The following is a 23,834-nucleotide window of genomic DNA, read 5'->3' as shown; positions in this document are numbered from 1 at the left end:
AACAAGTTGACATGACGTGAAACTTTTAGATAAGTATTGGCCCTGATAAGCTTACGTAATGTTTTACGAAAGATGAAAAGATACATTTTCGCCTAGACAAAACCTTCAAGCATTTCGGGAACTTTTCAATTTTTGTGAAAAAATAAATTGATTTGTGTTAACACGTCTAATTAAATGGAATTAAAAGCAGTAGACTAGTAAAACCAATAGACCAGAAAAACCATTAAAACCATGATCTCAGTTACTTGAGGCCCCTTAACGTTCCCGTAGTTTTACAATCTTCATGATACGAGCCAGCACAATATACTTAATTACTATGATAAAAATGTATTTTCATCTTATGGTAAAGTAAAATTATTGTTAGGTTTAAATGTTGTTATTTATTGAAACTATTAACTACCAAAATGTTTGCACTTTTCGAGAGAAAAAAAGTACTGTGACAGGAAAATGCATAAATTAACTTAAACTTGTAACAGAGAATGATGATCATTGGATGGTGACAAAGCAAACTTTCGATTGGTTAATTTAAACCAAGAATTTAGCCGCTTCAGTTAATGTGAATATCAAAAAACTTATACCTTTTGTTCGCCTGATATTGATACCGACAGTTAATTGATATATCAAATTTCATTAATGTTATAAAAAGCACTTCAACACACCTGGCTGAATAATAATGAACATGCACTCTTAAGCGTTAAAATACTATTAAATTATTGACTAATGCAAATGTCCACTGCAATTCATATTGCATTCTTGAATGCAATCAGGCAAGTTAACTTAACAAACACTTGTACAGTTTTGTTTAGTCTCGAGATGATGAACATAATCGATCTATAATTCTAATATTGTAGCTATTACCTCTTTAATTTGATATACAGCCCATCCGACCATTTCTAATGACCATTTTCTCTATTGTGCCCACTATTTCGAGCAGACATATTACCCGTTCGTTTGTATTCAGTAGTATCTTTTCTCTTATTTCATTACTTCAAATTTCACATCATAAAATTCACAGTTTTGACAATACTGTTCTAATAATAGCTTTAAATATATATATTTAAAGCTATCATGTTAAAAAATATATAAAAAAATGACTCATTTGTTTTGCCCTGAGTCAAATATTTTCTCTAGGATGCGTTTATCCGTCGGACATTAATTTATAGTATATGTAGGTTTAAATGAAAATTGTTATATGGAAACAAATACAGATTCTTTAGATTTTGAGGAAACTTTCAAAATGCGGATGTGGCGAGAAGGGGGCCGAATTTACATTCAAATGAAGTAAAAGATGCTGTCTATTGAAGTAGATGAATAGATGTTTTATAGCCTATCAAAATTGTGAACTCTTGTAGGGAGAGTCAAGTTCGTGGTGGGCTCAATGTTAAAGTTCCTATTAGGTGTGACTTAACAAATTCATGAACGCCAGCAAAGTGCGAGCGACAGTATAAATACCGTCATCTCAGAAAGACTTTATTATAATCTTAAAAGTAACAAGAACATAATACTTGTCATCAGAATTACTGTTAAGGTAATATTCACGGGAAAGTTGATAAGGGTAACGAGTTAAAGAGATCGTCAATTATTACTACAAGGTAGGTAGATTATGATTATTTTCTTTAAAAGATGTTTTAAAATCTCACTTTTCTCTTTTTTATATTTTATACTTAGACAATTAAAAAAAAAAAGGATTTACAAATTATTCAACTTGATTCCTTTTATTTTTATGAAGAACACGCTTTTCGATCAAGTTTATAAAATGCACAAGAAAGAGCGGTGCTGTTTAGAATATCAGTGACCAAAGAATAAGATATGTTTCTGTTGTAAACAACAATTTTCATGGGTGATGTTTAAAGATGTGCTTTTTATAGGAATTAAATAGAACGCACGTACCTTGACAGTGAAATAGATATAATAGACAAATATTGATGCTTATATTTAAATGTATAAATCAATGTTTTTTTTTATATACAAAATTTGTTTATCAAATGAAAATGCCGTATCATTTATTGTATTTGTACACGGGACATTATGCTCATTTTCGCTGTCGAGTTGAATTAGCAATATATTTTTTTCTAAAATTGACAGTTATAATAGTGTCTGACCAATAATTGAATATGACCATTGTTTGTGATACAAGTAGTACTGATACAATATAAAAGAACTACATTTATACCTAGATTTAAAAAGACTGTTCAACTCTTTTTAAGAAGTAATCTTTACCTATACATTCTGAACAATATTTGAACCGTGTCATGACAAAACCAACATAATGGGTTTGCGACCAGCATGGATCCAGACAAGCCTGCGCATCCGCGCAGTCTGATCAGGATCCATGCTGTTCGCTTACAAACCCTATTACAAGTAGAGAAACTGATAGCGAACAGCATGGATCCTGATCAGACTGCGCGGATGCGCAGGCTGGTCTGGATCCATGCTGGTCGCAAACCCATTATGTTGGTTTTGTCATGACACGGTTCATTTATAATAGAAATTTCCGTTGATCATATGTATTACAGGTTAGTTGTTTTTCCATTGTAATATATAATATATGATATAATGTCTACTGGCCAGTTACACTTAGATGAGCATAATGTTACTATAAACTAAATGTATGATTATGTTTGTAATATTGAAATTATTGAATACTTGTAGATGGAGTTGATGAAAGCCGTTCAGTTATTTGCCATAATTTGCACCGTCCTAATTCATGTGTGTTTGTGCAAAAGTCACAGTGACGAGTGTATCTGCAAAATAAATAAAGATTCGACGGCATGTGAAATTGTTCCAACTGGCTCTAGAGCCACTATCAGATGTTGTTGTGCAGCAAAATTTAGGAGAAGGGTTAGTGTTTAATACAGTCTGATTTAATCGGCTTTGAATGCTATATTACTTTCCTGACATACTATTGTACCAATAGATTAATCCTTTCATTTTGACTCATACTAAAGTTTCGACTAAATTTGTCCTTTTGTAGATAGACAATGATATCAGTTCTTATAGATAAATGAACACAAAAAAAGTTTTATAAACCTAACTCTCAATGTTAAAAATTACACCATTGTCCTTTTTTTTCTTTTTTTTAAATTTTCATTATATTTATTCAAATAAATAAGTGTATGTTTTTCGAACTATTCTTCTCATGTAAGTTTATATAAATGTTGAGTAGCATTAATTCAATTCTAATTATTTACATTAAATATTCAAACTTTTAATGTTTTGATAATAGGGAAGTGATAATTTGCCAGATTTGTTCTACAATCAATTTTATTTTACTAGGTTATGAATAACATACTTTTTTTTTAACTTTTGAAAAATTAAAGCGACATTACGCTTATTTACTTCCTTGTGAAGTTGAGTTGAATAAGAAATATATCATAATGGTGACTGACCAAACATTGATATTGAAAATATTAAGGATAAAATATAAAAAAACTATCCAAATTATAAAAAGACTATCTCACTTTTTATAAATATTGAACGTTACAGATACATTCCAAACAGGATTATTGATTATTTTTGCATAGTAAAATATAAAATTGAATACAATTCTGGCAAAATGTAAAATTATTATTGTATTTTCTCTTTGGTCCCATTATTTACACTTGGAAAGTTATTAATGTCACTTTGAATAAAATTGAACATTTCTTATAAAAGATCAAGAAAAAATTATATTACTGGTACGCAACACGGCACACTTCTCTTTGTTTACCAGTAAATTACTATTGACACACACACAAAAATCACAAAGCAAACAATTTGTACTTTATTTTTTTATCTATTTATTCCATTTTTACATATGTTTTTTATTAAACTGAATACTAAGACCATTATTTATTTCTCTTTATTTATATATATTTACAGGGTAACGGCTATAGGGTCAATGGATGTTTCCAGGCACATAACTGTCAATGGTTGACTAGAGTATAATACACATCACCGATTGCAACAGATGATTTGCTCAATGGCTTTTATTAATTTGTATTTTTGTTGTGTTCTTATGAGTTGTAATATACTCTCTCTGACACTCCCTGGATAAAAACAGATTTATTTTTATTTTTGGGATTATAAGTCAATGTGATATGTATGAAAAGTATTGGCTGTAGATGCTTTAATCCATTTATTTTGGTATTGTTTGTTACAGCATTCTTAAGTCAAATTGTTTTATTTCTTTATTTTATACGTTTATGTTTTTACAAAACAGTATATTTATTGCATATAATAAAATATTTTATGTTATATCTTTTTGTTTATCTATGAAAGTCATGTTTTCTTATGTATAACAAAAAGGGCTTCCTCTAATTCAAAACCACGGAGATAAGCCAGAAAAAAGCAATGCAAGAACGTAGACAAGTATAACTAAAGGAAAACAACTATTTTTGATAACCATTTAAGGTTTATTGCGTTGAAAGGGTTGAACTAGACTCACAAAATCATGTCAACTCGAAAGGACACCAAGAGCAACACAAGTTCAACATATAACGCATTCGAAAAATAGGAAAATATGAGAACCTCTACAGAATGATACTAGGGCTTTTTATGGCTACCACTGGCTACAGACAGACAATGCTGCTCTGTAAATATGATAACTAAATAAGATCCCGACAGTAGAACATTCAACTGTTAAACATTTGCACATATTTACAGTCATGAGTTAAACTGTATCTACTACTTCCCGTAGTGAGCTATTTCATATAGATTATATGAGATTACACGATTAATAAATAAGTTTCTCTGTTCAGTTTTGTTCACAAAATCGTACATGTAAAATAGAATGAAATAATAAAATGAATAATAATTACTCAGGGTCTGTTCATGTATTTTGCTTTATTATTGATGCAATCACATAAAAAAGTGATTTTGTCCTCTGAATTTCATATAGCCAAAATTGTCAAGTTACCTAAATATAATAAAAAACATAATTATGTAATTCTCAATGAAAAAGGCATTTAACCATATGAGCCGCGTCACGACAAAACCAACATAGTGGGTTTGCGACCAGCATGGATCCAGACCAGCCTGCGCATCCGCTCATTCTGATCAGGATCCATGTTGTTCGCTATCAGTTTCTCTACTTGTAATAGAGTTGGTAAGCGAACAGCATGGATTCTGATTAGACTGCACGGATGCGCAGGCTGGTCTGGATCCATGCTGGTCGCAAACGCTCTATGTTGGTTTTGTCGTGACGCGGCTCATATGGTTAATAAACAATTTATTGCACCGGAGAGTGCTGTTATACAACGAATGCTTATTATCAATCAAAACGAGGGGAGAGCCTAGCGTTGGATGTGCTAAGGCTATATCGTCTTTTCACTATAGAGATTCTGACTGCACGTTCGGCGTGGATCACATTTTTTAAAGTAATTGTGACTGATGTCTATCATTTCGTGTCTTCGTGTCTTCCCTCCTCAAAGTTCGAAGGCGAAAACACGATCACATGCTGACATCGTGTCTTCGCCTTCAACGTTTCAGGGCGCCGACACGAAGACACAATGCAATTTAGTCAAAATAACAATAGTTTAAGAGGCGAAGACACGATATATTCTTCTGTAGAATTCACAGATGCAAGTTATCAGCAGAATTTATTTGTAAATAAAAATAAAAAATGTTCTTGTTTTGGTTAATTCATTTAACTTAAATTTGAGAGCCCATAGATTTTACACTGTTCTAGGGTACATGCGGTGCATCTTGACTACTCCTTTAGATCTGGTGCTGGTGATGTCGAAAAATATATCATGTGTTATTTTAGGGAAAATAGCCAGATGAATGCTTTCAAGGTTGATAACATTTTCAAGATTGATAACATTTCCAAGATTGATAACATTTTCAAGATCGATAACATTTCTAGGATTGGTAACATTTCAAAGATTGATAACATTTCAAGGATTGATAACATTACCAAGGTTGATAACATTTCCAAGATTGATAACATTTTCAAGATTGATAACATTTTCAAGGTTGATAACATTTTCAAGATTGATAATATTTCCAAGACTGATAACATTTTCAAGGTTGATAACATTTTCAAGGTTGATAACATTTTCAAGATTGATAACATTTTCAAGATTGATAACATTTTCAAGATTGAAAACATTTTCAAGATTGATAACATTTTCAAGGTTGATAACATTTTCAAGATTGATGACATTTCCAAGATTGATAACATTTTCAACATCGATAACATTTCTACGATTGATAACATTACCAAGGTTGATAACATTTTCAAGGTTGATAACATTTTCAAGATTGATAATATTTCCAAGACTGATAACATTTTCAAGGTTGATAACATTTTCAAGGTTGATAACATTTCCAAGATTGATAACATTTTCAAGATTGATAACATTACCAAGGTTGATAACATTTTCAAGATTGATAACATTTTCAAGATTGAAAACATTTTCAAGATTGATAACATTTTCAAGGTTGATAACATTTTCAAGATTGATGACATTTCCAAGATTGATAACATTTTCAAGATCGATAACATTTCTACGATTGATAACATTACCAAGGTTGATAACATTTTCAAGATTGATGACATTTCCAAGATTGATGAACATTTTCAAGATTGATAACATTTCAAAGATTGGTAACATTTTCAAGGTTGATAACATTTTCAAAGTTGATAACATTTCCAAGATTGATAACATTTTCAAGATCGATAACATTTCTAGGATTGATAACATTTTCAAGGTTGATAACATTTTCAAGATTGATGACATTTCCAAGATTGATGACATTTCCAAGATTGATAACATTTTCAAGATTGATAACATTTCAAAGATTGATAACATTTCAAAGATTGATAACATTTTAAGGATTGATAACATTTCAAAGATTGATAACATTTCAAGGATTGATAACATTACCAAGGTTGATAACATTTCCAAGATTGATAACATTTTCATAAATGATAACATTTCAAGTATTGTTAAGACATTCAGGATTACTAGAATTGATTAAATTTCCAGAATTGTGAGCATAACCAGGATTTATAAGATTTCCTGAATTGATAAAAATATCAGGATATATAAGATTTCCAGTATTGATAACATTTTCAAGATGGGCAAGATTTCTAGGACTGATAAAATTATGAGACGTGATGAGATACGAATATCTGTTTATACTATGATAATAATTAAATCGTCCGATGTAACTAAAACGAAACAAAAAGCCATAAATAAATGCGTTTGAATAGTAACATTATCGAAACAGTAGATTATAACTTGTATGCACTGAAATGACTGTAGACTCTCAATTATCAATATTTATGAAAAATGGAAATAATTTTGAATAACTAAAATTAAATTGGCTATACTATGATTAAAAAATATAAAATAATTGTGATAACTCAACAAATTCTATTCTTATACATTATTACACACATTTGTCTATACAATACGATAAGTTTTTTCATATACTCGTATCAAGGCATCTAAGCACATAATATTTGATTCTACATAGGTTTTGCTGATTTAAAAAAAATAAAAAATTGTTCCTTCAAAATATTGACCTACAACAGATATACAAAGTTTTTGTCTCCCCATCCACCCTTTGAAGGCATTTTCATAGTCTTTATGGTATACTACTAAGAAGACACTGTATTATTGCAGAACCGTGTTCTTTGCGATGAACAAATTTTTCACGTGAATGGTATTTACATTAAATTTAGCTTTGAAAACAAAAAGGAGCCGCAAGGGGCACTGAATACGGAGGATGGGAGACATTTTCCTGCTTCAGAAAGTCTAGGACTATAGACGCCTTTTGCATTGATGTGTTGCCATGCATCAATTTGATATTGGCCAATCCTATTGGGGGTCTTCGTTTTCTAAAGTATCTTTTTAATTTTCTCGGAGAAATTTTGTCTTGTAAAAATTTTCATTAACAGATTTGCCTTCAGGGAACAGTAACCTATATGACTGAAGCATAGGTTGTAGAGAAAATGGCATACATTGCCTTCTTTATACAGATGGACGTTTTCCAATGCATGTTTTTTCCACATTGTATGTAGCCGAAATTGGTGATGTTGTTTTCGTTTTGTCCATGTTTGTACATTCAGAGGCACTTTTATTTCGACACTTACATATTTCTGTATAAATAGATTTGAGAACGAATTTTGTTCAAATTTGAACTTTACAAAATTCAACAAATCATACTTACTTCTTAGAATTATATTTACAATTCATCGATAAGAAAATAGAAAAAATAGGAAAACAAATAGGCTATTGTAAAGAATGACTGTTAAATCGTAACAAAATGAATCCCACTAAATATGTATGTTACTTTGTATGCCCCCTCAATTCATTATAGCAAAGTAAACACCGCTGTCTCACAGTTTTCTATTCCTAAACAAGGGCTTGCTCAAGTTTCAGCAAATTGCGAGGGGCTTCTGATCGCTTTCTCATGCCTGTTCAATTCAGACGTTAAGTGTGATGTTTAGGTCTAGTGACATGGGATGCAGGAGTTGCTGGAACTCGAGGAATCCCTTATTAAGGAATGAAGAAATATTCCCCAAAATGTGATCAACAAGATCAACAAGGAAATGAACGCAACCTTTAAACGACCTAGCAACAAGAACCAGCGGCAAGGAGCCCTGGAGGACCTCAAACAAATTAGGACGGGGCGCAAGACAGAGCACGGACAGGATAATCACATAAATGATACTTGATGCTTAAAAAGGAAATAATAGTAATCGACAAAGAGGTTATAGAAAAGAAAAAAAATTGATAGATTATAGGTCCACAAAATAAAAGGGCACAGGGGAAGGGGACTCGAATTTCGGGAAAGGGAGAGGCAAAAGATTAAAAAATAAAACAAGTGGCAAAAAGGAGGATACCTTTGAGTAAACAACAAGGGACACAAATAAAAGTTTAACAAAACAGTATGAAACAGCAAAGACATACATATGAGAAAGACAGAGGATGCCGCCTTGGAACGGTCAGCAACATAAGCACTGCTGGGGAGTTTACACCGGTTAATGGTACACCCAACCTCACTCTTAGCCTCACTATGTTCCCTTAAATGAAAAATCGTTAATAAAATGAATCCCCGCCAAGTGTTATTCTAACAGTTGTTATGGTTACAAAAGGTGAAGTATTTTGAGCAACAAGAAAATCACAAGGATCCGACTGAGCTAAATAGAAGACGAACATTAAGACAATTCAGTTAAGACAACACTTCCATTATAGAGTCTCCCACTTGGTCCGTCAGATGTAATAAAAGAGGAATGCGTAGTGTCCAACTGTAAAAGGGTTGAACACTAAGCTTGCAGTATGTCTTAAAATAGTAGGGTCATAACATCTTTTTAAAAAATATTTAATGATTTAAGTATAAGAAGCAGAAAAATTACCATGCCAAAATCTTACAAAGTTTGTAAATTATATCGCCATAAAAACAGGTTGGGTAATCCCTTGTCGCAGAAGTGTTTTTACTGAATTTTGAAATTGAATCAAAATTACGATTGTAAAATTTTACGAATCTAATTAACTGAGAAACATATACCCCGTAAGATGTTGCATAGGGTACGTCTCCATCAAAATGTGGATAATAACCTATACAAAAATCAAAGTCATCTCTTTTATCATAGATTTTCGTGTGAATGGAATTGTTGTTGACAGCGATATGAAGATCCAAAAATGATGTACTAAAATTTCAAGACTTCGTTTTCTTATGTTGTAGTTCATGGGGATAAAAATCAAACACCATTTGATCAAAATAAGAATTATCTAAATTAAGAATATCATCAAGGTATCTGGAAGTAGTATTAAATGCTATTATAACATCTTGTTGCATATCTTCAGAGAGACTTAATTCTCTTTCATAGCAGTACAAAAACAAATCGGCGACCAGAGGTGCACAATTAGTACCCATAGGAATTCATATGATATGTTTAAATTTTTAACACCAAACCTGACAAAATTTATGGCTAAAAGAAGAGAGTGCTCTAAAAACTTCGTCACAGGTCCACATATTTAAATCTTTAACAATACCGTTAGTAAATGTTAGTAAATCAAATGCAAGAAAGGTAACTTTTTCCCTTGCATTTCTTAATTTGGGAAATTAGTTTATCATTAATTAATTTATGTGGCAAATTTGTATAAAGTGTAGAAAAACCGTATGCATTGTCGGTTGAAGTTTGATAGTTTTTGTTTTTCACTTTATCCAAGATTTCACCAGAATTTTTAATAGACTTTCTGTGTTTTCATATACATTACCACAATATCTAATTACATGTATCTTAATGACAGTCAAACAAGACGTCAATACAATAGAAAAGTTTACTTGTTATGTAGCAATTGGACACTACATCATAACCATGAGACAGGTGTCTACACTTTGTTATAGCCACGGGAGGACACACACAGTATACGAACTAGTTGGCATACAAATCTAGTCCGATTAAGAGACTTTTAATTCTGTTACGATATTTACAGCCATTTTGTGATTTTTAATTTTGCAGAAGCATATTCGTTTTGTTATTTTCTCTATTTTCTTGTCTATGAATTGTAAATAAAATTCAAATAAATAAATATGATATGTGAATTGGTATGTTCAAAAGTTAAACAAAATCCGTTCACAAAAAAAAAAAAAAAAAAAAAAAAAATTATACTGAAAATTGTAAGTGTCGGATTTAAGTGCCTCTTAGTGTAATAGTTTGTATAACAGTACACGAGAAGACAATGCACAGTTAAAGTGAACGAATTATTAATATAAGGCTGCAATGTAAATTTAGCCGATAACTTTCATTTCCTCGTGTCATATCTGTTAGTGTTATGGACGATTTGTTTCATTGTGAAAATGGCCGGTAAGCAAACATTGCTAATTTCTAGAATTGCATCTGCAAGCAATAGCAACATATCGACTATTTCCGTCTGTCTCCGGATGAGCTCTTATTAAGAATAATTGGTGGGGTGTTTCAAATTGAAGCAGCAGCGAAATTTCAGACCGGTAGGAAGCATTAGCAGTGAGCAGTAGCAGTAGCAAATTTATAATACTTGAAGTTGGCAGAAGTAGTAGCAGAGCAGTAGCGCAGCAGTAGCAGTAGCAAATTATAAAATGTTAAATTGGTAGTAGCAGTAGTAGCAGTAGCAGTAGCACAGCAGTTATAAAACGTGAAGTCGGTAGCAGCAGTAGCACAGCAGAAGCAGTGGCAAACATTTTAAAACGTGAAGTTAGCAGTAGCACAGCTCATAAAACGTGAAGTTTGCAGTAGCAGTGGCATAGCAGTAGTACAAATGTAGTAGAAAATTATAGAATGTGAAGTTGGTTGTAGCAGTAGCAAAATTATACAACGTGAAGTTGGCAGTAGCAGTGGCACATCAGTAGCAGTAGCAACATTATACGCACGTTCAGATAATTTTGCTACTTCTGCGCTACTGCTATTGCCAATTTCACGTTTTATAATTTTGCTACTGCTCTGCTACTGCTTCTGCCAATTTCACGTTTTACAATTTTGCTACTGCTCTGCTACTGCCAATTTCACGTTTTATAATTTTGCTACTGCTACTGCCAATTTCACTTTTTATAATTTTGCTACAGTAACTGTTACTGCTACTGCCAATTTCACGTTTTATAATTTTGCTACTTCTACTGTTGAGCTTCTGTCACTGCTGAATTCACGTTTTCTATTGCTACTACTGATACTGCATACTTCCAATAAATGTACAAAAAATTCGGTACTCGGTTTACTCGATCATGTAATAGTGCTTGGCGATATTGTAGCTATAACGATCACTGTCACATTTTGTTCGAAACATTTAATAGTACAGTTATTTCATATGTAATTTGGAAACAGTCAAACTGTTGGCCCGAGGTGGAGAGGGAAGTGTTTTGAACTGTGCCCAAGGCCGTAGGCCGAGGGCAACAGTTCAAAACACTATCCCCGACACCGAGAGACAACTGTTTGACTGTTCCCAAATTACATATGAAATAACTGTTTTATTAGCTGATCAATTACTATTCTAACAGTACTTGCAGAAGAAAAAAAAGGAACAAGAAATAGTCTTCCACATATGTTCATAATTAAACTTAATACTTTAACTATGTCACGTCACGTGGAATCTATATGACGTCAATGACGTAAGAACACGCGAGGGAAACAGTCGAAACTATTGCCCGGTCAACAGTTCGCAAACGTTGACGTTTTTAGAAATTTAGAAAACAGTAAAAAATACCAAATAACATTTATATAAGGGTTGTCATGCGTCGCGTTGCTGCAATATCGCCCTGTCGCTTGGCTTATAAGCCAATCCTTCGATTTCGTAAAACGCATTAAGAAAACAATTATCAATTTCTACAGTTTAAAGGATTGAAAAGGCAATTAACCGCTGTTGGTAGCGTTAATTTTTATACTATTTCGATGTTAATTTTTCGTTAAAGTAAAGTCGTATTTTGAAGCGTAGCAAGCGCATAAAACAATTTTTGTAGAATCGTTCTAATAATTTTTGGCCTTAAATGAGATTCATTAACTTCGATTTAGATGCCTTCGGCAATCATTCTCAAATCACTCCAGTAACGTTCTAGAAGTATTCATATTTGCACACTTCTCATTCTTTATTACAAAATGCATCACATTGTTTATACTTATTTAATATTTTAAAACTTCTTTTGCATATCTATTTAATCCGTTTATGAGATAATATAGTTGTAAAAAGATAAGCCCACGTGTTTTATATATGTTATTGACTTTAAATAACCAAAACATATGTACCATGTGTATCATTTGCAAAATATTCCACAACCCCCCACCCCTCTCCGAAAATTATACATACAAATGTATATTCAACAGCTTTAAGATGCATATACCTGGCATACTTTAAATGCCTATTATTTACCACATGACGACCTTGCGGTTTTATATATTATGCAATTATAAAAAAGGGATAAAGATTCTTCCTTAACCTTGTGTTAATGGTTAATTAATAAACGAGTCCCACATAAATACCTCTGAACCTACTATAAACCGCAACCTTCACTTGCGGTTACACAAATAAAATATACCAAATATAGCATTTTATACGGCTTAATTCTGAATGATTAATGCTAACAAACCAAAATCACTCCTAAGGTTTCTATCAATTCATTTTTACCTGATATTTGATATAGTGTCATTCATCAAATAGCTAACGAAATATTTTATCATGTTTTTATCTCGTAACAGTAAAAGGGTATATAGGTATATCTAATGAAATAATTTCATGAAATTTATTAACAGTAAAATTTGTTTTTCCATAGATTCATGGTAAATTCTAAAACAAATTGTTACATAGAATGTCTCTGTTGCATAGTAAACAGAATAAAAAGCTCCAGTGTACCATTAAATTATGACCTCGTTGAAAAACATAACTCTCAACATTGAAAATTGAACCTGGGTGATTTTTACACACATTTTTATCATATACAGTATTGTAAAGCCGAGTGTAAAATTTAAGAATCAATTTTTAGATTATGTTAAAATCGCGGTTGGAGATTCAGAGTCAGGCAAAGTCGCCGACATTTTTTCCCCTTATTTATTGAATACATTGAATCGTTTTTGCATCCGTGAAGAATAGAATCAAAAGACAAACTTCATTAATGGTTAGACCATCTGTATTATCTAGGTTAAAATTTGATGATACGACAGAACAAATTATTAAATTTTAAATAGGTTTTTAATCGTTTAGCTACGAGTCCATGCATGTACCTGTCTCTCTAAGAAAACATTTCCTTCAAACAAGTATTTCGGAATTATTCTTTTCAAATTTAAATATAATTCTTTAACTGCATTTTAACCATTTGAAATACATTTGTTCTCATTTTCATATTGAAATACATTTAACCTAAAATAAAATATTCAATAACAAAAAACAAGCCATGTCTATCATATCATTTCAGCATGGACAGATTTTTATAATAAGTAAACGTGAAGTGAATACATAAATATACAATTAAAGATAACGTCAAGCTATGTCAAGGTTTCTAAAAAAGTAAATTACATAAATCAAAATAAACAGTAGTATCTTTAAAAAAAGATAATCGGACGAAAAAATCTTGTTAACTAGCATAATGTTAGTTCTTAGTTTTCAACGCAAAGTTGAACGCATATTTTATGTTATTTATCTTGAAAAATTGAACATTTAAAGACGAATGTGTTTCTAGACGAAACTATCATGTTTCGGTAAGTGAATTCAATTTCTAACTCCAAGAGTTACGCAGTCGGTAGGCAAATACATTTTTACAAATGCATTACACATGTATTTAAATTGAACACTTCAATAATCATATAATATACCAAACACTCATTGGACGTCATAGACTAAACGTACCTGATAAGTTCTGATATTATTCTCGTTATTTTGGACAAAATTTAAAAATCAGATCTTCTGTAAAATAAACTCAGTAAGTTCAATTGAAATGTAATGAGATCTGAATGCAGTGTAAAATGTTTTGTGGGAGGAAGTATTGTTAACTATCCTTTATATTTTATTTTATAATGACAAGAACAATCCTTTACATTCAGTTTAGAACTTTCTGGGAATGACAAAAACTCTCCTTCTTGTCTTATTTTAAAATCTCAGATTTCATTTTGTAATTTTAAATAACCAATGGAAACTCTTCTTATATTCAGTTTTTCCCTGTAAATTTTACAAAAAGTCAAACTGATTTTAGATCGGCTTTCGGTTGGAAAAATCCCCAACTTCTTAGATATTTATTATAATATAGAGGAAAACGGAAGTCCTTAAGAACGCCAAAAACGGCAAAATAGAACATGTTGCAAGCTCGGGTTTGATTAAAGTTTTGTTCACATATTTTATGACATAAAATATCTTTAAATTTTAACCCATTTTTAGATATTTATAACAAATTGCTTTGCATAGAATCCCCTTTTTTAGCCACATTACGTCATAAGATGTACTAACCGGATTGTGGTTTAATGTACTCCACTATGATACGAATTCAACCTTAAATTGTCTGTTGATATCACTACAATGGACATTGTTAATTGTAAATTTGCTAATAATATCTTACTGTAATAATCTGAGTTCACTAGACAAATAATAGAAAACAAGGTAAAGAAAGTAACAGGACCTATCTGTTCTATTTACACACAAAAAAGAAGAAAAAAAATAAAAAAATACCCCGACTTTTTACTTTATTTCACATACGATACAATACCAGTTTCAGACTTAATCATACCACGAGCAGTAACTCAAACTTAAGTCAGTTCAAATAACTGAATATAAAGATACATATACCGTGATTAAAGCCAATTAAACATTTTGATATAAGGTAGTGGCGACAAAGGGTCTGATTTCAATTATATGTAGGATGTTTCTATTGAGAAATAAAGGTCTGCTACTAATAAAGAAGAAAGGCTTGTCTAGTCAAACATTAAACCCAGTCGTTGAGTGAATTATTTCAGAAATGACTTAACGAATTTTTGAATGTCATCAGCTTAAATAAAAAGCTTACACGTGACATGAGTTGTAAAATGAGCAGCTTTGATTATCACTTATTAGGTTTATTAATCAGTTGTTGCAATACACATTCGGTTTTGCAAGCTTCACCATGTACCGTAAAATTGCTTTGTTTATCTTGGAGTTGGGATGCTGAGGAACAAATCATGTACCTCTCCACTTGACAGTATTTCAGGCACATGAAAATTTAATGAGATATGGTACCTGGGTAACATGACATAACCTAAAACCTTAGAGTAGGCATTTAGCAGAATTTCCACGCTTCCTATATTGTGTTACATAATGTAACTGTCATCAACAAGAACAAAGAGATATAATCTCCATCTCAAATTATTTCTATTTAACTATATCTTCTTAACACGTGATGATATTCCCATTTTTTACATTGTTTTTGTCTTTTATTCATATTAATTTTACCGTATATTTTATCACATAGTACATTTATTTAGTACTGATATAAGGAAATATGTTCATAACTCCGGTATGGGTCGAACCACCAATCCATGGGATGAGAATCAGACACCTTAACAACTAGGTCACTGATATCCTTATTAATAGCATTATTAAATCTAAATATCAGATTTCATATCAATTTGCCCAGGAGTTTTAAATGATATCTTTTATATTATTACATTATCAGTTATATGTGTACAAGATTAAATACTTTGCATACTTTACATAGCTTACATAAAGACTTGACCTTGAATGCAATAAAATGATTCAGAAAAAAGGCACATCTTTAATATTCCTTGCATCATTTTCATTGTTTATCAATGAGAATAAAATATCCCACATACTGCCTTTATACCGCAACATTCATTTGTTGTGTTGCTTGTTTTACTTAATATTTTGCCGATCTTAACACATTTTTGGTCAAATTTCTGGATCCTGGGTTATTAATTCGACGCTCTCTCTATTGAGCTAAGCCGGGTAACATACTTGTGGTGTTAGAAATACATTATATTAATTAAGACATTCAATATGGAAAAATCTGGAAGCTTGAAGCTGACATGGCGGATAATTTTTTCAATGAGTAATAAACGTATCTGTTAAACTGACAAATAAAGATAAAATATATGATACATATACCGTGAGCCAAGTCAATTAAACATGATCACGACGCTGCATTAACTTAATAATAGGCTCATTGACAAAGGTGATATAGATTTAGGTACGCCTTACACTTTGAAGAAATAATACATACGGATATGGCGACAAACGGGAGGGAAATGGATATACACTTAAACTTAAAGTAATTGTATGATGATTTTTAGTTAACAAAAATACAGTTTGATTGGAGTCAATAATAAAAAAACAACAGAAAATAAATAAAAACTTTATGCTGTGCTTAAAGAACTCCTTTGGAAAATGACACAGCAACTTTATGAATATCGTACAGTCAACAAAGTGCATACACCTCTATATATACCGACTTCTGAAAAAGAAGTCTTAACAATATTTGAGTTTGGACAAGACCCTTAACTTAACGTGCTGTGAAGAACGCTGTTCAGAGGATTTTATAAAAATTGCTTGTGATACTTCAAGGTATGTCGCCAAAATTAATGTTTATGTAAAACTTTTTAAAATTTTGATAAATAAATCATATTCCTATAATATCATAAATGAAATAAACTTATTGAAAATGAACAAGTAATTCAATCGTTTTAACAAAAGAATGTTTTGTGATTTGCGAGAAAATAAGTAGCTTTAAAACGTTGGGTTCGGAGCACCTAAAATGTCCTTCCGCTGAATTCGTCGGTCGGTTTTATATTGACAATGCGGATAAGACACAAACGGGCATCAAGGTTCCTTCCTTAAAAAGAAAAGCTAAATGCGTCAAAATTAAATATAAAAGATTTTGGTAATATTCTAAAGCTGTATTTAGCTTAAAGAACGTCTAGATTTTCCATGCATTAATCTTGTTTTCATAACCCTAGCCGTATCTCTTTACCTTTTGTTGCAGTCTTCCTGCAGTACATAATATGGAGTTTTGTCGTGTATTCATACAATTCTTACGTGTTCATTTGATTATTTTTACTTTATAAAATGTATGTATTTATTATCGGAATCCACGTAATATAAATTCGTGCGGAATCATACACCTAACTTTGTATTTCATTATAAGGAAGTAATCGGGAGTTATGTTTTTGGCGGCAATATTGCAAGAGTTTCTTGTCATTAGTAAAGCGGGCATTCGAGGTTTATTTGTCAAGCAGTTTAGATGTGAAATTTCCGAAAATATTGAAATATTTTCGCTTATACTATACTGGCATGCGAGCAGTTCCCGTACAGAAGCAGTACCCGTATTTTTCATTTAAACGCTTGATTTTTACATGCATTCTTCAAAAATTCATTTCAAATCAAGCAGATACATAAACGAGACAAAATCTAAGTGTCAGTTCGGCAGTACGTATAAAAAGTCTCATTTTAAATCACTTTCACCTGTGCGTTGTCAAAACGTGACCTTGTTTTATCTGGGGGAAATTCCGTCTTTGCGCGCATGCGCAAACATACTTACACGTGAGGCATGTTAAAGGGTTTTCCACTAATACCACCTGTTTACAGATAAGAAGGCAATGTGATGAAAACTTGTTTAATTATCAGAATTTTGACCAATATTACTATATAAAATAATTTTATGGCTTTGATGCGTAAAATATCATGCATACAAGCAAGCTATCGCATTTGAATGCGTTGGGGGTAACGGTACCGGGTAATAGATACACGCGTTTAGTCTACTTTCTATTTTCTGAATTACATCTATTTATCTCTTAGAAAATGGTCTGTTCAACAATTATAAATGAAAAATAGGTCCGATATAATAAAATTGTATAATTATAATGGGTTAAATTTTATGTACGGGAACTACTTCTCTTCATACAAAATAATGGATAATTTCGGTACCCCATATGAGGCCTCATAACTAAGGGTTATTCTATGTTTAGAACATCATGGAATTTCCATGATTTGTGTGACGAGCCGAATATTGATGTGTAACATTCAAATTTTGGTGAGTGAGCGTAATAAAAAATAATGATTAAGTAACTACGATTTTTGTACGGAAACTGCTCGCATGCCAGTACAGAAAGTTTGGTAAATGTTTTTACAATTGTTTTCTTTCTCAGGATTATGCACAGCTCGGAACAAAGTAAACATGTGTCTTAATATGCAAAATAAATAATATCCATTGACTTTCAAAATCGATGAGGCATATTCATTTAATTCTGTTTTGATTCACTGTGAATTATTATTCTAATTGCATACAATTATGTACATGAAATGAGTTTATTTCATGGAGAAATTATCTGTGTTTTTGCCTATTTGTAATTTTCAAAATTCGTTTCCTTTTCCCATTATGACATACAATTTCTGACCGCTTAATTTGGGTTTTATGTCAGGTAGGTTCGAAGGAGCCGCTGGGCTTGAGCCTGGATTCATCCTTCAACAAAACCCACCCCTCCCCCGTTGGAGTAGGGTTGGGTATCCCGCTCGCAGCAACATGACTTTTCGAGCATTTTCAAAAACTTCTGTTTTTTATGAAATTCTCATATTCAGTTATATTGGATAGTTTATATTTCTTTACTTTACTTTATTTGGCATATTTTAACAGATTAATTTGCTTAGAAAATTTCTTACTCGTATAAGTCATGTGGAAGCTTTTTTGGACTTTTGTCTTAACAAAAAATGATATGTAGTTTTATATCCAGAATTTTTTTATGCTGGTTGGGAAAATAAGTGGAGACGGCTTAGAAATACTCCCTCTAGCCTCTTTAAACTCTGTGTTGTGTTGTTTATTTTTTCAAAGGTGTATTATTAAAGTTACATTAAATAGATTTCATAAAAAAAGAAATAGCGACATTTCATTAATAAATTGGGTTTCATATCGACTCCAGATCTTATTTTGGTGTCCAGGCAACCAAAATGAGTTTAATGAGCATACAAATGTGCAACCTCATTGTGGCGAATTCGGAAGTACAATTTCTGTTTGCATGAGAAACTCCGCCTTCAGATCATCCGTACATCAATATTAAATCAACAAACATGACTATAAGTAGCAGTCCTAATTTAACGGTATATTTCCGCATTGTAACGGATATTTTCATACAAATTTAATCTTTTTTATGAGATGATTATTTTTTCTGAACCACAGGCCTAGTGCACCGTGAAGCTTAAACGGTAAAAGTGTGTTTTGCACAAGAAAATCTTATATTTGCTGTTTTCCGGATAGCAACTATAACTCCGTGACGTAGCGCATACACGAGCTGATTATAGTCTTCATTTGCATGTTAAAATTCGTATACGAACTTTAGTGTTACCGTGGGGTTTTCCATTTAAAATCCTAATTTATGAACAATATTTGATGAGATTTACAACGATACTGTTAAAAAGGTTAATGAAACTGTAGAATGCTTGGTTTTTAGGCCGACGGCAAAAATATTTTAACATATTTATTTAATGTAACTTTAAAGAAGGTAAATGATTTATGCTCGTTTGAGTGTAACGAATAAGAGCATAAAAAGTAAAACTATGGTAACATTGAGAATGTGAGAAGGTATACTGATGACATGTAAGTTTGTGACCAGATGAAAGTTACAAATTTATTAAAATATATTTTACTGACGCAGGTAATATACGAGTATATTGTTTAATTTCTTATATTTTTTTAATTAGTTCTGTTTGTAACATTTATCTATTTGTATACTTGCAGATGAAATACATGAAAACAGTTCAATTTCTTGCCCTAATGTTCGCCGTCCTTATTCACGTGACAATGAGCACTAGAGGCAGCAACAATTGTACGTGTAGAATAAGCAGAGATTCCACGACATGTGAGATTGAAACCTCTGGTCCTAGAGCCACCAGTAGATGTTGTTGTGCTGCAACATTTAGAAAACAGGTAGGTCTCTGACTATAATATTATTTAACCGGTTATGATATATAAATACTGCTCGCTAAAGTAAAGTTGAAAGTTGTTTTTAAAATTTCAAACTAAAAAATTATCTTAAATACATGTACTTAACAGTAAATAAACCAACTTTATAGATTACAGTTCGCATTTGGCAATATTAACACCAAACAATTGTAACATAGGATGTCTCTGTTATTTATAAGAATTGTAAGTAAATAGAATAAAATGTTTCGGAAAAAAATATTATTTTGCAATTTTAAATATTTTATCCGTTAGCATTGATTAGGTCTATGCACCATTCGCTTTTACTACCATATTCAATATGCTTACATTGTTTACTTATTGTAAACATAAAATGGAAATAAAATTTTAAAACTATAAAATAAAATGTAAAAAAAAAAATTGGAAGTAATATTTTGTAAACTTCAAACAATAATTTGTGCAGCAGACATATAGTTATAAAGCAAGTTTGTTGTTATTTCTAATTTTATCCTGATATCCTGATATTGTACATATTACACGGATGCATCTGGTGTTATTAAGTTCATATGTAAGTGTTGATATATATTTGATCTGACGCTTATGTTTTTATATAAAAAATAGATTATCACAATGGTCAACAACAACAAACATCCTTGACGAACACTGAATAACAAAACAACAAATTATGTCAAATAAATTTTATCACTTCCATCGATACTAATTTAAAGGACTTTTGCGCTCCTTAAGAGCATCCGTGTATTAAATAAAATTTAAAACAAGATATGTATTTAAACCATTACTATTATTATACACAGGGAAACGGCTTCATGGTAAATAGATGTTTCTCACCTGAAATTTGTCAAGAGTTGAGAAGTATATAAAAAAAATTACTTCATCTCCACGTCAATGGATAGGCAGCAACAGCGAATGACAAGATAACAGAAACAGTTTTTGATCAATTTTATTGATAATTTTGTTCTCCTGTTTATGTGAAATTTACTTATACATGTTTAGAAAGATAATGCTCACTATGTCAATATTTTATGATTTTGAGCCTGTGAAATATGTGTATTTGATAATTTTGTCGAAATCTTAATAATTCATTTTTTTTCTAACAATTTTACAATATTAATATAGATATTTGAAACTAAAATGTTTCCTCCTCTTAGCATTGTTAAAACTATAAATTATTTATTGTTAATAAAAATATAATGAACATAATTACACATTTGTTTGCTTTGTAATTTGAGGCAAGCTCTACATTTATGGATAGATTCAATGAAACCGAGTCTTCAAATTCTATGTAATTTTGCTGCTTTTGAGGGTTCACTTTTTGTCCGAGATCTGACAGAAATTTTGTAAATGAGTGTCTCAGAGATGTTAAAATTTTTCAGACGCAGCTTAAACGTCGCGTCTGCTGATAGTCTGTGCTTTTAATCAAAGCATATTTTATCATTGTCAATTCACTCACCCGTGAATCGAAAGTCTGGATATGAAACAATGGATGGGATTGCTTTACATCTACCACCAGCACACAGTATGGTAGCTAGTATACGACAAAATGACTTACCCAATATAAATGGCCATGCGTGCCCTGTATCCGTCCCACATCCTACACATTCATCACAGTTGCCCCACGTTCATCAAACACGGTTGCCCTTCCTTTAGATCAAAATAGTTATCTCTAGTTAACTGGCCAACAACTCTTTTGTGCTTTCATAGATTTTACTACAGCTTTTAACTATATTGTATGATAATTTATGTGGGATTACGTGGTATCATTTAAGATATTTTAAAGTCTGTGTATACAACAGTTAAAGCAAGGGTAAATATTGTAATAGATCAAGGGACTCGGTGTAAAACAAGGAGAGTGTTTATCTCCATTTCTCTTTTCCATGTTTCTAAATGACATTGAATTTAAATTTATAAAAAGTGATATTGAAGGTTTTGATGTTAATATATATTTAAAATCGCCTTGATCTTATATGTTGATGATTTTTTTTACAAATATTAAGACGAACTACAAAGGGGTTTAAATGTTTGTGAAAGATGGAATCTTTCAGTGAAAACATCTAAGACGGAAATAATGATATTTATTTAGAAAGAGGGGAAATTGCCTAGAAATATGCATTTTTATAACAAGAAAAATTGTATTGATATATAGTTAGCAAATTTACATGTTTAGGATTGTTTTTACATCAGGGGGGATCTTTTTTAGAAGCTCAAAATACAATTACTGGACAAGCGTTGAAAGCTACATTTAAAATGAACAAATCCCTATATCAATTTGTTTATATTTCTACTTTACATATGATAAACTAGTTAGTCATATACTTTATTATAGCAGCGATGTCTGGGGTTTTATACATGGTAATGTAATTGAGAGTACATATGCAATTTTATAAACGTACGTTAGGTGTAAAAATAAACAACCCAGAATGATTTTATACATGGCGAACTAGGTAGAATATCTTTCAAAACAATGCAATATTATAATATATTATATACTGGGTTAAAATATTACATACAAGTGAAAATATTTTTGTCAATAAAGTTAATAGTTTATTAAAATTGATTGTGAAAATTTCTAAAATAAAGCTAATTGGTGTTCATTAATGAAAAATATTTTATGTTCATAAAGATTCTATGATGCATGGTCATGCAAAGTGTTAAAGCCTAATACAGACCTGTTTTTATACCATGAGAAACAACGACTGAAAGACCAATTTGTACAAAACTATATCAAGTACATTGTAGATTAGATAACTCTAGTAGAGCTCTACTTTATAGACATATTTCTGTTTTTAAGTTTAACCATATCTAACTATTATCAACGTTGAACGGTTTGGTAAGGATCTAACTAGAGTTAAGAGTTTCGTCTTATACGTAGATTGCACATAGAATCAGGTAGATGGACTCAACCGAATAGTACACGTTTAAATGATAGAAAATCTTTTCATTGTAACATCTTAGAAGACAAATACCATTTCATATTAGAATGTAATGTATATAATTATTTAAGGAAACGTCTGATACCGGTATATTATTAGAGATGCTAAACTTAAATTCTGAAAATGTATGTTCAGAAAAAAATTGTAAACAATGATTTTGTACTAAGAAAAGAAAAATTATACACCAATAATTAGTAGACATTATTTTTTAGTTGTTTCTATTGTTGTATAAATATTGTATGACAATATCGCTATTTAATTCAGGTCATACATCATTTATATTAGTTAAACATTATTGATAAGTTCCATATAGCTTTTATATCAATTTTGTCATTGCATTAGGTATAATTATTAGGATACTACTACTACTTAAAATAATTTTAAAAAATTGAGATGGCGACATATTAAGAATACATAATACACATAATTCTTATTTCCAAAAAGGCCTTATATACATATGTACAGCAATAAACAGCAATATAATAACGGCAAAAACTCTTACAAAAATACATAGTATTTTCATGGAAAGTAATAATT

At 31.1% G+C, this 23,834-nt stretch overlaps 2 long non-coding RNA genes across 2 annotated transcripts; both read left to right on the top strand.

The window, feature by feature from the left end:
* Positions 1-1,438: 1,438 nt before the first annotated feature.
* Positions 1,439-4,236, top strand: LOC132753629 (uncharacterized). The gene is made up of 3 exons (XR_009628983.1): positions 1,439-1,592; positions 2,653-2,841; positions 3,862-4,236. It is a non-coding gene; the product is annotated as an uncharacterized LOC132753629 (long non-coding RNA).
* A 12,418-nt stretch (positions 4,237-16,654) lies between these two features.
* LOC132753628 (uncharacterized) lies at positions 16,655-21,440 on the top strand. Its single transcript, XR_009628982.1, has 3 exons — positions 16,655-17,000; positions 20,164-20,352; positions 21,162-21,440. It is a non-coding gene; the product is annotated as an uncharacterized LOC132753628 (long non-coding RNA).
* Positions 21,441-23,834: the final 2,394 nt, after the last annotated feature.

This window comes from Ruditapes philippinarum, unplaced genomic scaffold (assembly GCF_026571515.1).
Source record: "Ruditapes philippinarum isolate M1 unplaced genomic scaffold, ASM2657151v2 ctg1336_1_1_1_1, whole genome shotgun sequence".
Lineage (NCBI taxonomy): Eukaryota > Metazoa > Mollusca > Bivalvia > Venerida > Veneridae > Ruditapes > Ruditapes philippinarum.
The sequence above is the reverse complement of the archived record's forward strand: the minus strand, read 5'-3'. Positions and strand labels throughout refer to the sequence as shown.